Source organism: Trichosurus vulpecula, chromosome 7, assembly GCF_011100635.1.
Source record: "Trichosurus vulpecula isolate mTriVul1 chromosome 7, mTriVul1.pri, whole genome shotgun sequence".
Lineage (NCBI taxonomy): Eukaryota > Metazoa > Chordata > Mammalia > Diprotodontia > Phalangeridae > Trichosurus > Trichosurus vulpecula.
The window spans coordinates 225,455,208-225,468,442 of NC_050579.1; the positions used below are offsets into that span (position 1 = coordinate 225,455,208).

Below are 13,235 nucleotides of genomic sequence, written 5' to 3' on the forward strand. Positions count from 1 at the left end.
CCAAGAGGGTGGGGTTCCTGGGGGTCCAAGACACTTCCCCCACCCCAACAAAAACAAATCCATGCCTCCCTCCTGGATCCCAAGCAGCCCAAGCAGAAGGGACCAAAAAGGCAGACTCAGTGCCTTGCTGCAAAGTTTCTATCTTGCCCCAGGGCTGAACTCCAAGCTCCTGGGTTCCAACCCTGGCTGGCTGTTCTTAGCACTTACTTCAACCAAGTGCTGTTGAAGAGTTTGGCTTTTTTTTTCCTTTGAGTAATTCAGTGTATTTCATTGAGTCTTACTAGGTGCTAAGCCCCAGGCCCAAGCCCCTATTAGGTGCTAAGCCGATGTTGGCGTGAAGTTCCCAGGGTCCTAAGGGGAGGGGCTAAAACAAGAGCAAATCGTAGGAGCCTAAGTTCTGGTCATTCAGATGATGTTTGATGACATCTAAAATGCTATAAGAAGAGAAGACAGAGCCATTTGGCAGGGCTCTCACTTGTGGTAGTGCTGATGCAGAGACTCCACGCAGCTGTAGCTAAGAGCCCTCTAGCTCGTAAACCCAGATGTTGGGACTTTGTGAAACTCTGGTAACTATGTATTGGGATTTGAATAAGACAAGGTCTGTCTGTCGAAGTTTGTACTTTGTTTGTATTTTGCTCTGAAGTTCAGGGTGCTGGCTTTTCCCCCTGAACTATGTGAATGATATTTGTATGTTGGATTAAAGTAAGCTTGTCAACCCCTTAATGCTGCTTTCCTTACTAAAGCAAATCAAAAGAACCTGTGCTTTTGCAGTGTGCTGGCACCGTTCTTGTTGTTGGGCTTGTGTTGGTCTTTCACCCCCACAACAGCTGCTAGCTGGATTGTTGAAACAAGGAGATAAATGGGGAAGGTGATAGAAGGGATGGCAGAATGGGGGACAGGGTAATCAGAATTCAAGGCATCTTGGAGTGTGGGGAAGTGAGAGATGGGGAGAAAATTTGGAGCTCGTAATCTTACAGAAGTGAATGTTGAAAACTAAAAATAAATTAATTGAAAAAATAAAAATAAATACTGTCAAAAGGCTGGGAGTCTTCCAAGTGAATGTTGGACCTTTGTTTCGCATATCTTGGGAACACACAAACAAAAAGCAGAGGGCATGTTCATTTTTCAAAATGTATTTGAAGGCATTGGCAAAATCCTTGGCTTTTTCTTTTCAGCAATATGAAAGTATAATTGCTAATAATGGGAGTAGAAGTATGGCTGTTATTTAGGAGGAAAAATGATCAAGTAATTAGGTGGAAAGGACCCAAGGGCCCCTTTCATTCCTAGAACTATGATCCTATTATTAAAAATTTAATAAGGATCTTGATTTCATTAGTATTAGTGTTCTTTTCAACTAATGACCAAAATATTGATGTTTTCTGGTAATTAGATTCTGTTAAATTTGTAAAGTATCTTGTAAAAAGATTGGAAAGAGATAGCTCAGCAGCCACCAGACCCAGGTTCAAATAATTCTACTGCCCATGATGATCATGGACAAGTGACTTAACCTTCCTGGGACCCAGTTTCCTGGACTATAAGAAGAAGGAGTTGGATGATATGGTCACTGAAATATCTTTTAGGTTTAGATTTACAATTTTATATGCCTAAACAATTAACAAACTATCACCAAACTCTATTTGAAGCTTTTCTAACTTAAGAAATTCTTCCAGAGTTTTTGTTCTTTTGGCCTAGCTTTAGAGAATATCTAAAATATTGTGATGAGGCATTGGATTTGTATTTTAGAGAAACAGTTATATGAAAACTACCATGAATTACATATGAAATTTCCTTTGAAATACTTTTCTAGATTTTTTTGCTAACTCTGATGACATCTTTAAGCCTCCAAATTTTGTTTTCTATCAATTCCATTCCTAATTCAGTTTTTACTGGTGAGAAATTTCTCATTATAGATCTTTTTTTTTTTTTTTTTTACTGACCAGAATGTATTAGATGATCCTTAGTTTCCTTTAATGTATTCATTAGCCATTTTAAGGAGCTCCATTTTAAGTCCAGCTTTGTTTCTTTGTTGGACAAATTTTGAAAGCTTTTTGTTTGGTTTATTTTTTTTTCTTGAAACTTTTCTTCAGGATCTTTGAATTTGTAGTATTTGTTCATCTTTTATTTTTTTCCTCCTAGCACTCACTTTCCTTAACTGAGATAATATTTTCTTTTGTTACAGCTCTTCTTTTCTTCCTTTTTCAATCTAAAAACAGATTTGGGGACATTTTTTATCTAAGTGTTTGTGCATTTAGAGGAGGATCATTAATCATAGGATTTCAATTTGGAAGAGACCACAAATGTCATCTACTCCAACTCCCTCATTTTAAAGATATGAAAACTGAGAAATAGAGAAGGTCTAATTTGTCTGAGGTCACATAGATAATAAATTGTGGAGCTAGTATTTGAACTGACATTGTCTGGCTTTTGAACCAACACTTGTTCCTTTATATCACACTGCCTTTCAAGACCAGAGTACATGTACTCTTTGTGGCCTCACATGCTACCATTTTGAGACAAAACTTTTCCCAATAAACTTTAAAGAGAAGAGTGCCCACTGTACTTCTCCATATTTTTTCTTCATCAACTCAGGGGAGAAAGGATTGAAATCTTTATGAGTATAGAAAACCAGAAATAGGAAACAGATCTGACAGATTTTCTTAAATCAAATTACCAAAAAAAGTACAGAAAGAAATCTTCTAACTTCAATTTCCCAATAAGTTTTTCAAAGTAGTTTTACAGAACTATAACTATGAAGGGAAAGGCTACAGAAAATAGAATCAATGGATGTCATTAAAGAAAAAAAGGTTAGATTTTACTCAGACATACTGTCATCAAACCCTGAAGTTTCATTGATTTTTTAAAAAGGAACTTACAGGTAGCTAAGAAGAAAAAAAATCAGTTATCAAGCTAGCCCAATTTGAATTGCATAGGATTATCCATCCATCACAGGAAAACAGAGAAAAAGCAAGAATATAGCTGACATTTATAAGCACATGATTTATAGGAAGTAAAGTGAAGTCAAATTTCACCCCACAATCTTCTACTCAGCTAAAGTAAGAATAATAAATGAAGGTGAAAAATATATTTTCAATTCTGCACAAAATTTCTATGGATTCCAGCAGTACAAAGGAAACTTGGCTATAGCCTTTGATTTGCAGTTCAGCTATGGAACAAATCTTCAGGCAATTAAAATGAGTAGACACAAGAGAAGCAAAAAAAAATTACTAAACTCAAAGGAGAAATTAACAAAATTGAAAGGTAAAAATAACCAAAAAACTTGCTGTGAAATCAATTAGTCACTAGGAAAAAATAAAAAGGGAGGGGAAAAACCAAATGAAAGAATATAGAGGAAATGCAATCATAACTATAATGAAAACTTTAGAGTATAGGACACACAATAAGTTTGGATTTAGATGTGGGATTTGTGAGGTCTGTGGTTTCATTTGTATGAAAACCTCTTGGGGAAGCAAATCACTCTATCAATTTAGATACACACCTAACCTCCAACATAAAGTTTTAAAGAGATGGTTAGGGCAGTGAGAAGTTAAAGGACTTGGGTGAAATTACAGTCAATGGGGTATAGAAATCTGTCTTGCCCTACAGGAAAACAAAAGAGAAGGGGACAAGAAAAGGGCAGGGTGATAAAAGGAAGGGTAGATGGGGAGAAGGGGTAATTAGAATGCACACCATCTTGGGGTGTGGGAGGGAAGAGATGGGGAAAAAATAGGAACTCAAAATATGGTGGAAGTGAATGTTGAAAACTAAAAATAAATTAATAACTAATAAAAACAAAAAAATAAAAATACAACGGAGAGAAGAAAAAAGAACTATAAAATAATATCATTAATGAATGCCAATAAAAAATAACAAAAACTAAAATAATGGAAAATTGAACATAGATATTTTCTGAAATTAGGTCTTATTATCATGAAAATTGACCCAGGAATGAAACTATTCTCTATTATTGGGAAATCATTTAACATAATATTTTTATTAGTTCTAAAATCTAGCATGTACTTGGTATTTTAAAGTTTTCAAATCTTACCTTTTCCTTACAACAGTTCTCTGAGTTAGTTAATAATATTATCTCAAATTTACATCAAATGAAACTAAGACTGAGAATTATTGTGTGACATGCCCAGGGTGCAATGTCTAGTTAAGTTTCTGAAGCAGTATTTCAACTCAGGTATTGCTGACTTTGAGTCCATTGTTTCTAATGCTATCAGTAAAACATTAAAAAAATCAAAATATTTTAAAAGCAAAACTTTTGATAATATATAGAACTGTATTATATCAAAACAATCGCTAAAAAGTAGAGAAAAACATTAATTTTTTTTCTTTAAATAGTGCAAAATATTTGTTTGATTCCCAAAGCTGGTTATTATATGTGTAACTAGGTGACAAAAGGTGAGTTGTAAGAAAGCCCATTTAGACACACACACACATATATGCACACATGCATGCATGAACACACGCACATGCATGCCCAAATAAAAATCAGAGAAATGATAGACTTGAATATACCAGAAAATGCATGAGTAAATAAGTTCTTTAGGAAAAAAAGAATTGAGGTTTCAGAAAGATAAAGCTGAACTCTGCTCTCACCCAAATCTCTCTTTGATGATTTTATGGAGGCCCACTGGAAATCAAGGATATATTGAGAAACTGGCTTCCCCAATATATCTGCTGCTTCCAAAAATTTTACTTGTGTTTCTCCTGAGGATGGTCTGGAATATAATTCATCTCTCCTCTCAAAAATTCTCAGTTATTCACTCTGCCCCTTACATACTGTCACTTCACCCAGTGTTCACTCTTTCTTGAATCATGATTTTCTCATAAACAGCTCCATGTAAAGCACCTTATAACTGGGTGGATGGCAGGTTATAATTATAACAGGAAAATTGAATGAATGAATGAATGAATGAAGAAGCCTTCATTAAACACTCACTGTGTATCGAGCATTGTGCTAAGCACTGGACATACAAATTCAAAAGGAAAGGCTACCTGTCTTTACATTATAATGTGGGAAACAATGCTTAGCATAGAGAAGTGGTCAACACGGAACACTGATATAAAAAACTACAGAGATGGCAAGTAGGGCCATAAGGGAGTAGAGCTGCACATCTCATTTAGGAATAATACCAGAGTTGACTTGATTATGATTTATGGTTTCTGAAAAGGACTAGGAAAACCACATGTAAAGAGTCCATAGACAAAAAGGGAGTGCAGTGAAGCATGGATTCCATCAAATTGTATTCTAGGAGAAGTGATCACTAATGAAGAGAATAAAGCTCTTAGGGAAGAATTTTCTCCAGGTCATCTTCTCTTGTGTTGACTAAGAGACAGCTTGTGAAGAGGTCATAGAGGATGGAACTAGAAAATAGAGAAAAGCTTAAACCCTTCTCTACTTAATATGTAGCATTTCTAACATTACTAAGCAGAGTCTTTGAAATATTTGCTTTCACAGCAAGAAAAGAAATAAAAGTTGACAATCAAAAATCTTTCCAGTTACAGAAATATAAGAGAATCAAAAGCAATTATCAAGATAATGACTTTAGCAAAACATGCAGGTATAAAATAAACCCACATTCATCATTATATCTATTTATGATCAACAAAGGTAATAGAATTAAGCTACCAAGTCATATAAAGCTTAATATAAAGTCAACTATAAAATATTGTTTCACAGATATAGAGACCTAATTAGAGATAAATTCAATGTTTAGGGCTAGGCAGAACTAGTATAGTATAAATAGCAGTGCTTCACAAATCAATCTATTGAGTTAATTTCTTTGTTTGATCAGTGTGGAAAGCTGGAGCTGAGGTTCTTTTTAACATTTCACATAATCTGAACTAGTCTAGGCTTACTCAGATCATCCAGCAGAGATGCCCTGAAGGGTCTTTGGAGCATGCCCAGGTTACTTAATATAGAAGCCTTTATGTACCTTGTCAGGTGGGAGGATGTAGCCTTCTCTGATTAATTGTTATGTAGCTGGGATATACCACATCTTTAAACTGGTAGGACTGAGATGGTGGCTCTCTTTGTGACTGTCTCTATTTCCTTTCATGTTCCTTCCTACTGTGCACAGAGGGAGAAAATCATACTGAATGGGTGCTATGAACTGAAACGGTGGAAGGTGAAGTACTTCTTTCTCCTGTTGTCTTGTACCCCAGATCTGGTGCCACAAAATTGGCTTGGGGGTGTTTGTTTCTGTTTCACATAGTTTGTTCCTGTTTCACATAGTTTGCTCTTCTCAGTTTCAGGTGCTGCCGGTCCTGGGAGTTTGATCCTGGCAATCTTAGAACACATAGGATGGCACAATCACTCACTTTGGCAGGGAAGCATGAAAAACTACAGTCCCTGAGACTAAAACCCAAAGAGAGTTTTGGACTCGGAATTGGGACTAAGATTTGAGCTAGACTAGGAACCTAATAATTACTCCCCTTCTCCAGAGACTGAAGTGATGCAGAATGGGGAGGAAGAATCATACCTAATGTGTGTGGGAGTAAGTTTGTATATTTTTGATTATACATGATGAAATAAACATTCCTCTGTTAAAACTAATCCAATTTGGTATGGATTAAATAAAACTGGGGTAAAGGGACCCCCTACACTTGGGGAAAATATGACCAGTGATGGTCATAAATATTTGCGGAGAGCCTAGATACCACAAAACCTATTTCAGGGTAATGGAAAACCTTGGTAGTGGGATGAAATCTAACCCACCTGGATTTCTGGGCAGTGAGGGTCATGGAAGTAAGTATAATTTCTGAAAGTTGTATTTGTCAAAAGCAAGAATAAAACCCATAATTTTCTCACTTCAAGGTCAAACTGATATCCACTTGCTATTTTTCTTAATATTATTCATATAAAAATACCAATTACAAATTTTATAATGTCAGACAAAAGTAATGTGTATATGGAAAAACAAATTGTCAAGAATACCAAGGAAGCTATGAAAAATAAGGAAGGGGGATCTGGGCTCTTAAATTTCAAATTATACTACAAAGGGATGTTTGTCCAAACTATCTGGTTTAAAAAAAATCCAGTCTTCCTCTGTGACATGAGTGTTTTTTACACCTACATGGCCCAGGGTCCAAGGAAACAGTCCAGCCTCTTAATGTGGGAGACTAGTAGGGCACTGTGTTCCCCACCTGCATGTCACCTCTTTAACAGGGAGGCCATTGTCCCCTGGACTGACTGTAAGAGCCTATGTAGCAAATAGCCATTCAATATGGTAGAAGAAGCCTATATATCCTACTGTCATATGGTACTCAGGGAGGTGTGCTTCTTCAACCTGAAGATCCTCCCTTGACCCTGTCCCTTTTCAAAAGTGTTTGCTTTTGATTACTTCCTTCCCCTATCTGCCCTCCCTTCTATTGTCCCCCCTTTTCATCTCCTTCCTCCTTCTTTCCTGTGGGGTAAGATACCCAATTGAGTGTGTATGTTATTGCCTCCTCAGGTGAAATCCGATGAGAGCAAGATTCACTCCTTCCCCCTCACCTGCCCCCTCTTCCCTTCCTACAGAACTACTTTTTCTTGACACTTTTATGTGAGATCCTCCAACCACTGCTGACTGACCCCTCCCTCAACCTGCACATCATTCACCTTGTTGGAGACCCCTTGGCAGCATTCTGATGCTGGCAAAACACGAAAGAGGACCTGAAGTATGACAACCATATTATCATGGGGAACCAATGGAATAAAATAAAGAGTGAAGACCAGCCCTATCACTTGATGAAAGCTATCTGCCAAAGCCAACAGGAGATCTAAAGGCAGCACAGTTGTTACCAGACTCCCTATGAGAATGCTACTTGCTAATATGCTATGAGGATTTGGTGCAGGACCCACTGACCCAAACCTCCAAATTGTATGAATTTGTAGCGTTATGTTTTCTGTCTCATCTTCAAATCTGGATGCATAACATCACACAGGGCAAGGGCATTTGAAGGAACACCTTCAAAATAAACTGCAGGAATGCCCAAGATGTTTCCCAGGCCGGGTGTTGGTCCTCACCACATGACAAGGTAATCCAATTACAGAAAATTTGTAAAGATTACATGAACCTGATGGGCTACCTTCCCATATTGTCTGAGAAAGACCAGAGAAATTTATCAGTGAATTTTCAATCTACTCTTGAGATCCCTTAAAGGTGGGCAACTAAATGAATTGAGTGATGGCCTGTTTTTGTACAGTAGCTATGGTCAGCTGAATCCTTTTGAGTCTAACTGTTTCTCTAGGGGTGTACATATGAACCTGTTGTTGGATATAACTATATGTGGCCAAAAGACACTCTACACCTTGGCACTGGTTTTCCCCCTTGTGTGGAATGCTCCCTTCTTCACTTCTGCCTCTGAGCATACCTGGGGTTCTTCAAAAAACTCAAGCATGACTTTATGAGGGAGATCCTCCCTGATCCCTCAAGCTAGTACCTTCCCCAGAGGGTACCTTGTATTTACTTTGCAGGTATGTAGTACATATGTGTGTGTGTGTGTGTGTGTGTGTGTGTGTGTGTGTGTAGCTCATATGAGCTCTGATAATCTTTATCCCCACTTTTATGAGCTTCAGGATCCATAACAAGAGTATATTCCCTGCTCAGGGTTCTAGGGGGCCCTCCTGAAAAATTGGGGTGATTCTCTAATGCCATCAACCAAATACCCCAGTAATATATTTTTTCCACCAACTGTGCTTCAAGATTATGAGATAAAAATCATTTTAGTAAAAAAAAATAAAATAAAAAATTAAAAAATTAAAAAAATCAAACAGAAATATCAGTAGAATAGATTAGAAAATAATGAACTAGCTCTGGTTGCAGACATATTTTAGGAATATAGGTCATTTTCTAATTCATAGGAAGTCTAAGAACATGAACAAGGAGTTCTAAAAAAGAAACTAACTATTAATCATAGATGAAAAGTTGTGTATCTCAAATAATGATAAAAATACAAATGCAAAAAGCTCTTGGATTGTGCCTGATTCCACATCAAATTGATAAGATAGAAAAGAGGATACAATTCATTGTTTACAAGGCTCCAGGAAAACAGGAACCTGGCAGAGCTGTGGATTGGTCTGACCTTTCTCAGAAAGCAATATGGAATTATATTGCAAGAGTTATAGAAGTGTGCCTAACCTTTGCCCCAGTGGTCCCAGTACTAGCATTAAATACCAATGGAGTTATGGATAAGCACAAAAAGACCTATATATACCAAAAATATTACAAGTGGTGCTATTTGCCATGGTAAAAATTGGAAACGATCTAGGTGTACATCAATTGTGAAATAGCAGAACAAATTACAGGAGATGAATGAGTGAGACAGTATATTGTCCCACCCTGAAAAGCACTGAACATGAAGAATTCAAATGAAGAATGTATATTACATGAACAGCAAAGGAAGTAAAACCAAAATAATAGTATAGATTAGGATTCCAAACTTATAGTTGAACAATAGTAGCAAAAACTCATATTAAATACAATAAAAGTCAAGTGGTGAGACATTTATTAAGCACTTATTATAGGCCAATCATTACATTAAGTGACAGGAATATACGAAAAGGTAAAAAAGAAAAAGAAAAAAAAAACAGTTCTTGCTCTCAAGAAGATGACATTCTAATTAGAGAGACAACATGCAAATACCTATGTATATACAACACACACTAAATAAATTGAATGCAATCCCAGGAGGAAAACAATAGAAATGAGGGTTTCTTAAAGAACCTCTGATAAAAGACAGGGTTTGAGTTTAGTCTTGAAGTAGTCCGTGGAAGCCAGGAAGAGGAAGAGGTGAGAAGGGAGAGCATTATAGGAATGAGGGGAAAAAACAGGGAAAAGGGAGGGTGTATGATGCAGTTTCGTACGAGAGGAACAGAAAAACAAAACAAAGCAAAATGACATTATGTGTGTATCCATAGTGGAGTGGAATTAGGTGTTAGGTCAAAAAAGAATCAAGAAGTCACGAACAATGCGAGTATAATTAAAGTCAATTTACACATTTCTTCAGGTTAGTGTTAATGTTCAGAAAAGAATGACTGTCACAGATGCACGTACTGCCATTTACAATTATTTACTGTTTTGGAAATGAAGGTGGGGAAGGGTATGCCATTGTTTCTAGATTTCAGCTAGCATAGTCACTTTCATTATTTTATTGATAAAAGCCAAAATAAATCTTTATAAAATAAAAAAAAATATTTTTGACCCTTTCCTCTCCTAGATGTGACTGAATTTTCCCTATGTTGAGTGGGTAGAACACTGGATTTTATTTCCTGAAGAAGGACCAGTTATTTGTGTCATTCAGTATAGAGAGCCTGGAGCCAAAGCCTTATTTGTTATTGACAGGTTTAAATTAGGAATCTTCTATCGTCAAGCTACTTTTTTTCTTTGAATGAATGTTGAACTATAGGAGAGACAATACAGAAATTCGATTGAACTTAAAATTATTCCTGGATACAGCAACACAGGGCCTTGGCACACAGTGCTTAATTTAAGTGCTTGTCGACTATTTATTGACTTGATTTTATCATTTTGTTGTAGATTTCAAATTCGGTTTCTATTTTTTTAGGTAACTGCTTAGATATCTCATTGTAGTCTTGTCATCTGATATTTATACATTAAATATCTAAGAATAACTTTACTAGCTAGATGGCCACAGGTAAATTTAAATTTCTAATTATCAGTTTCTTCATCTGAAAAAATGAAAATAATAATGACTTGCTGGCTCATGAGGAAAATACAGTTTAAATTGTGAATGGACAGAGAAAGGGATTTGACCTGTGATTTCACTGCTTCCTGGTGGGGAAAAAGGAAAACAAAAACTTCTCTCTTCCAATGGAGGTTGCCACTTTGCAGTTTATAGTCTTTAAGCATGTCGGTGAGCACTTGGAGGTTTAGTAACTTGCTAAAGGTCACATAGCCAGTATGTTAAGGGTGGAGACTTGAACCTAGGTGTTCTTGTATCTACTACGCTTGGCTCTCTATCTGCTTCTACTAATAAACTGTAGAGAACAAACAGAAATGTAAGATATTATTATAGAAAAGTTCAAGTATAAAGGAATAATTCTGGTTTTTATAAGACATGCACAAAAATCATCTTATTACTCTGTCAACTATTACTATGCTACTGCACAGTTGATAATCGATTGGTCTTGCAGCTCTGGGCCTGAAGTCAGGCCTCAAACATGACCTCAGCCATTTTGACTATAGGTAAGTCACTTAAACTCTGTTTACCTAAGTTTCCTCAACTGTAAAATGCGGATGATAATAGCAGCTACCCCCATAGGAATGATGCAAGGATCAAATGAGATAATACTTGTAAAAGTGCCTGGCCCATAGTGGGTACGATATTGGTGTTTATTCCTTTCCCTCCTTACTATATGGCATTCATTACTATAAAGCAGTTAAAAAAATGGAAAGAGATGAGTGCAAGAGATCTGGGTTCCAATCTTTTTTTTCCTTACTTGGTATCTTTGAACCTCAGTTTCTCCTTCTGTAAATTCTCCAGATGTTGTAATGCATCATTCTATGAATCATCACATTTTACATATTTTAATAGAAAAAATACACCTTAAGCCTTTGATACTGCTCTATGTATTCTATTCTCCATGGGAACCTTGATGTCCACATTCATACATTGTCAATAGGGATCTGGATAGGGGCTGGACCTGCAATTTCATTGGGATAAGGAAGTCTTAGGTAAAGAAACTCCATCTTCTAATGCAGATTATTGCTTTTTCTATAAATCATATATAAATCATAGTTGATTCATACAGTCAAAGGTTTAGTGACTTGCCTAGGGTCATACAACTGGAGTATGTCTGAGATAAGACCTGAATTCAGGTATTCCTAACATGAAGGTCAGAGAACTATTTATTATATCAAATTGTGTCTCATCAATACCAGTGATACCAATGCAACTGGGGAGTGGCCCTCTCATCCTGAGTCAACATGAGGCCAAAATTGCCTGGTGAGTGTAATGGTGGACTAAACCAATAAACCCAGATTCTATGAACATATTTGGAGTATTTAGGTGACACAATTCCCGCACAAACATTCTTCCTCTCCCTCTCCCCAACACATACCTGTGGAAGAATCTTAGAAACTTGCTTGTCCATAGGGAAAATGATACATAATGTAAATGCCATGGAGAGATTTGGAGCATGTGCAGACATTCTCTAACTGGTTCCAGCTGACTAACCACATGGTGAAGAGGAACCTCTTTGATTAACTATGGAGCTGGAACTGAGGTGCATTTAAAAGGCATTAGCCTGCAGTGTTGTTTGAAGTTGTGAAGTGATCCAACCAATCTGGAGAGCAATTAGGAGCTATGCTCAAAAGGCTATAAAACTGTGCATACCCTTTAATCCAGCAATAACATTGCTAGGTCTATGTCTCAAAGACATCCAAAAAGAGGGGGAAGGACATATTTGTACAGAAATATTTATAGCAACTCATTTTGTGGTGACTAAGAAATGCAAGTTAAAGGGATGCCCATCAATTAGGGAATGGCTAAATAAGGTGTGGTATATGATTGTGGTGGAATATTATTGTACTATAAAAATGACAAACAGGAAGGTTTCAGAAAAACCTGGAAAGACTTACATCACCTGATGCATAGTGCATAGTGATGCATGGAAACAGAACCAGGAGAGTGTTGTATACAGCAACAGCAATATTGTTTAATGAAGAACTGTGTATTAATTAGCTATTCTCAATAAGACAATTCTAGAAGACTAATGATGAAGCATGCTATCCACACCTAGAAAATATAGACTGAAGCATGCCACTTTTAGCTTTCTTTCATTTTTTTTTCCATTTGAATCTTCTTGCATAAAATTACTAATATAGGAATGTTTTACATATTTGCACATATATAAACTACATTTGACTGCTTTACCATCTCAGGAATGGGGGAAGGGAGTGAAAGAGGAACAGAATTTGGAACTCAAAACTTTAAATAAAAATGTTAATTTTTTTAGATTACCACAAAAAATAAGTGAGAGAAAAAATAAAAGGTATTGGTTATCCAGAGCCTGTCCCTTTTGGTCTGGCTCCTTCCTTCCTCACCATGTTTTAGTGAAAGAATAGCTCTTTCCAACATTCAGATTGGGAAAATGAGACAATGCCTGTTTCGGCTTTAAGTTTATTTTTTCTGTTTCCAGATGAAGGAGATTAGAGGCTACAACCTTTAGAGTTTTGAAGGGGAAAGTGTACCAAAAATGCTGCTTGCAGCTGCTGTGGAGG

At 36.6% G+C, this 13,235-nt stretch overlaps 1 pseudogene; it reads left to right on the forward strand.

Annotated features, from left to right (window-relative positions):
- Nucleotides 1–7,013: 7,013 nt before the first annotated feature.
- Nucleotides 7,014–8,151, forward strand: LOC118857827 (annotated as a pseudogene).
- Nucleotides 8,152–13,235: the final 5,084 nt, after the last annotated feature.